Below are 5,496 nucleotides of genomic sequence, written 5' to 3'. Positions count from 1 at the left end.
GAGCAAACTGAAGCTGTGAACAATCTCAATCTTCTTTTTTTTTTTTAAACATTCAATTCTGCTTAGAATGTTTAAAAATAAAGATGTGTCTTTGAGGATGAATGTGTATCTGACATAGCCGTGAATATTTTAAATCGCCTCATACTGGTGTAAAACCTGGACAATGAGTAATGAAGAGTAAAGAAGAATTAATAAATTTAAAATATTTGTACTGTTGTTGTTGATTGCTGTGGAATCGAGCATGACTCATAGAGATCCTATGAACAAAAGTCCTGAAACTTTTCCATAGCTATCGTTTCTAGGAAGAGATTATTGAACAATACCTAGGATTGCTAGAACAACAAACAAATCTGAGTTAGAAGAATTATAGCAATAATGTTCCTTATAAAATATCCTTAAATGTCTCCTTAGATGTAAGAATGACAAGACATCATGTGACACGTTTTGGATGTTATCAGAAGGTAACACGACATCATGCTTGAAAAGAAAGAGGTTCAGTGAAAAGGTTAAAGCTCTTCAACCAGATGTATTTTCATAGCAAATGGGGCTCAAGCTTAACAATGATGGTGAGCAGAGTTCAAAACACATTACTAAGTACTGAAATCAGCACAATGGTACCTAACAATAGCTATGACATATATGAAGAAGAAGGAGAAGAGAAGAAGGAAGAGGAGGAAGAGTAGGTGAAGGAGGATAAGGAAGAGGAGGAGGATGAGCTGGATGAGGAGGAGGAAGAGGAGATGAGGAGAAGGAGGAAAAGGAGGAGGACCAGAAGGAGGATGAGGAGAAGGTAACTGTTAAAGTAAGAAAGTTGCAGAGTCAACATTGCTATTCGGAAATTTATGCTGCTGCTTTTTTTTTTTTAATTTTCGGATATACCACATAAAATATATATTTTGTTTTGTTTTTCTGTTCTGGCTCTAGAAGATTATTTTGTAAAGCATAATTACTCCCACTGCAGGATGACTTCATTTATCTCTGAAGACTGATTTCTCATTTCTCCAATGAGATCAATTCATTGGAACTAGCATAGAAGGTTTTATATATTGTCTCACCATAAGACATTGCAGTTACATGGTTGCGGGCAAGAAGAGCTCTTACTCTTAGGGCAGGACATCCAGCACAGTTAGTTTAGAGGATCAGGGTAAAATGCATCAAGTCTAGAGTATATTATGAATATTTACAGAATGAAGACATGTACCTAAATAGAAAAAGTTAAGAAAATAACTGGACACCAAAATTAGTGGAAGTAAGGGAGAGTGGAGGGGCTGGGAGAACTTACTGTAAGTATTGCACATGCGTGTTTGGTATATTTTCTGGGCTGGTGAAAGACACAATTTTTCTTCTATGTGAAATTTGCAACCTAAACTCAGCAAAGGAGAAACAATTGTTATCTCCATCAAGTAGGAAATTTTACTTCAAAGTGCTTACTTCATGGTCATTTCCCTGCCTATATTATTCCCTTGCAGAGCTGGCTTAAAGAATACCCTGAGAAGAATAAAATCATAATCCAATGAACGTAGTGGAGGCACATTTTAACCACCATATGACACTTCTTAATTTCTTTTCTAGTTTTAACTTGCATCATACTTAACTGTTCTTTAAACAATTATTTATTAACTCTCAGAAGTTCCTGGGGAGGAAGAAAAGATTTGCTAAGTGAAGCAGAGTAATGAACAATGAATGCCTTGTCGCTCCATGCTGTTGAGTCAGCTCCAACTCACAGCTCCCTCATGGACGACAGAGCAAATGCCTGCCAAGTCCTGTACCATCTTTATGATCTTAGCTATGCATGACTCCCTTGAGGAATAATAGAAACCCATAGTTACCGGCAAGGTAGTCTTTATTACTCTTTGTTTCTAGTCTTATAAGAAAACACATTTTATAAAAGATAAATGAAGAGCCAGAAAATTAAACAAGTTTATCGTTGCAGAGTTTTATTGATACATTTTAGAGGTAAATATAAGATGAAATTCTCACAGACAAAATTTGGTCATAATTTAGAAGGGAGAAATGGTTTTAGGGTGTCTTTTGAAATTTGAAAATGGACTTATCTCTGAGCTACAAAACTGGAATAAATAATTGTACAATGAAGAATCTGGATCCTTTGAGTATAATTAAGGAATTGAGTAGCTTTTAAAAACCCCTCATGTTTTCATTACTTTATACTTCTACATCTAGATAGAATTAAGAGATTGTGTTGGGATAACCTAGTTCTGTCTTCTAAAGTTGGTCACAAAATTGTTGTTGTAATATGACATTGATTCAGAGCTGGCCCTTCAGTAGGTTTTCAGAGGCCGTAAATCACACAGGAGAGATGGTCTATATTTTTATCATGGAGCAGCTAGTGGATTCAAATTGTATGTCTTTAGGTTGATAGGGCAACTCTTCTCCTCCAAGCAACTTAGAGCTCCCTGATCACATAGCAAGTGAGTGGAAGTGTAACACCGAGTCTGATCTGTTTTACACCTAGTAAGAAAAGTTTATGGAAGAGGGAATGTCTGGTATTTATTATAATTTGAGAAATAAGGACTGAGACACTTTACCATTCATTATATTTTGGAAATTCTGAATCTTTAGGATATGTGAATATTCTCAGAACAACCTTTTTTTCAAAGATAATCTGACCCCCTCCTCCTCCACTATACTGTGGAAGTCATTACTGTAAGTACAGTTTTCTAGTTGTGTAAATGTATTTTACTTGTCTTATTCCTCTGTTCAGTTTGCTCATCTGTAAAATGTGTATGAATGATGGGGACTTTGTAGGGCCAAGTGAGGCTTAAACAGGTTAATATGAGAAATGACCTTGTAACATTGCCTGGAACATGATCCTAAAAAGTTATAACTACTAATATTATTTCTACATAAAGCATATTTTATATAATAGAACACTATAAAAAGTAGGGAGCTCTGGTGACCTAGTGGTAAGAAGCTGTGCTGCAGTCCTAATGGCATGAGGTTCTAAGCCATGTGGTTTACTGTCTCTGAAAGCCCTATGGTGGGTAAACTATGAGATGGTTCCAATATGAGGGCACACACCACCACCACCCAAAAGAAGAATGTGATTGGGCAAATCCTACTCCAAAACAAAAATAAAATTTATACTCTAGAGCCTTTCTTATTGTGATTATAGTAATTAAATCATTGTTACAAATATAAAATTATATATTATATTACAAATATTTATGTCTAATACCATGTATTAAAAACAATACTTTGCTTACTAATCTCATGTAGCTCTGTGTATTCTTCCAGCAAATATGAAATTATTGCAGTTGTTAGCTTTACACATATGTACTATATCCTAGAACTATTTTGTGGTGTAAGAAAGATTTCATTGCTTTAAATTTACAATCATAGCTCAGTGGACCTTCTTTAGTCTTAGAAGAAGTGTCTTTGTTTCCAAAGTTTGTTTAACTCTGTATCTACCTTTCTCATGTAAAAACACATGAGAACTTTTCACCAGGTCTTCCATGTTGAGAATAAAATTCCATGGTGATAATTTGTGCGTAAGGTAGGTCTACCAACCTAATTATGCAGTCAACTGAAAAAAAAATCTGAATCCTTAAAAATATTTTTATAACTCAAATACAAAGATGTAAGCTCTCAACATGATAGAATTGAACATTTCTAGAGTAAGATAAAAGTTAAATAATGTTGAGTCTATCTATAGCTTTTTCAGGACCCTGATGATATGGTGACTGAAGCACGAAGATGCTTACCACATGGTCAGTGGTTTGAAGCAACCAGCATCTTAGCCAGAGAAAAATGTGGCAGACTACTTCTTTAAAGATTGTTATAAGGAAGTTCTGCCTTGTGCTACCACTTTGCTAGGAATTAGACTTGACAGCAATGAGTTTAGTTTGATTTATAGTTTATGTTTTTAAAATTTTATTATTTCTGTTATAGCTAAGTAACCTGGTCTTAATAAACTACTGAAGATTATGAGCAGAACTTAAGTCAGTATAGGCTAAATATGTCTGTTGTGTATTGGTGAATACACAGCTAAAATTAAGCCTATTTCTTTAAAAACTGTACATAGTGTAGTATTTTCTTTTGTAATTAGTGGCTACATTGTGTTTAATATATTAAACAAAATTTAAAAAAATCAATCCAGATGCAATTTAACTACCACTTAAATATTTACTTTTCATTGTTTCATACTCAAGCATTATCCCATATATATGTATTTTTTATGGAGCATTTGAGAAGGACCAGCCCTGAATAAAGCCATAGATTTTTAGAAATCCAAGTGTGCCAAGTTGTGTTTAAGAAGAGATACAAGAAAAAGTAGAAAAAGACTGAAAAGGTATAAATGCTGATTTATCAGTCCTTATGTGACAGGGGTGAATTTGATTAAGTACTGTACATCGGATGAAAAGGAACATTCCTGATATTCACAGAAGCTTCTAGCATTTCACATCGGTCACTAGAAGCTCCCTCTTATATTCTATAATATAATAAACTGTATTGAATTAACTTTTTTTTTTAAAATTTCCTGTGTGCGTGTACCGTCAAATCAGATCTGACTGGTACAGGGGGAGATTGTCCCTCCTTCCCTGGCAGAGCATCTGGTGGATTCGAACCGTTCGCCTCTGGGATTGTAGTTGCAGCTCCTTGCCATTAGGCCACCAGAGCTCCCTGAATTAACTTCTTAAAACACTTGCAAGTCTATGCTTTACTGTTTCATGACCATGAATCGTAACTACTTAACTTTGCTTTCAAGATGAATTACAGACACAAATTGCATTCTAATCTACCAGTTCCAATATATTTTTTATTGTTTCCTAGGATGCACCTTCTCCTTCAGCTAGGGTTCTTTACTCCTGTATCTCTAAAAATGTCCTCCATATTTTTACCTTTGCATTTTTATTCATATTGTTGCATTCTTAAATAAAGTTCTTCTCAATTTTAGTCTAGTATATATTTTAAACTCTAAAAGTTTTAACTCGATAGTCCGTGTTCAATTACACTTTATAGTATCATTTTGGCATCAATTAATCCCTTTCATTTTGTTAATGTTTATGGTGTTAATGGACTTTTTCTGTTTTTTATTTTATATTACTTCTTTTCAATATGTGTACCTTATCTTTTTAATTCTGCCAGTAAGTATATCCTTTAATTTTCCCACATATAGCCTTCATTTCCCAATACTCTCATAAGGTGGTGGTGTTGTGTACTATAGAGTAGGAACCAACCTATAGCTGACCCTCTGGTGGGTTTTCAGAGGCAGTTATTCACATAGGAAGAGATTGCCCATCTTTCTCCATGGAGCAGCTGGTGTCCTTGAGCTGCATACCTTCGGGATTGTAGCTTCTTGCCATTAGGCCACCAGAGCTCCCCACGGTATCAGTCAGTTGAAATTCCCATTTCCTTGTTGAGTTGAGAGTTTACATTTATTTTGCATTATGTTGTAATTATTTTGTGATATTTGTATTATTTTGTGAATCACAGTAATGTGTTCCTCACTTTTTCAGGTTACTGTATATCGGACAC

The sequence above is a fragment of the Elephantulus edwardii genome, unplaced genomic scaffold (genome assembly GCF_000299155.1).
Source record: "Elephantulus edwardii isolate Elephantulus edwardi_28Jun2011 unplaced genomic scaffold, EleEdw1.0 scaffold00026, whole genome shotgun sequence".
NCBI classification, from domain to species: Eukaryota; Metazoa; Chordata; class Mammalia; order Macroscelidea; family Macroscelididae; genus Elephantulus; species Elephantulus edwardii.
The sequence above is the reverse complement of the archived record's forward strand: the minus strand, read 5'-3'. Positions refer to the sequence as shown.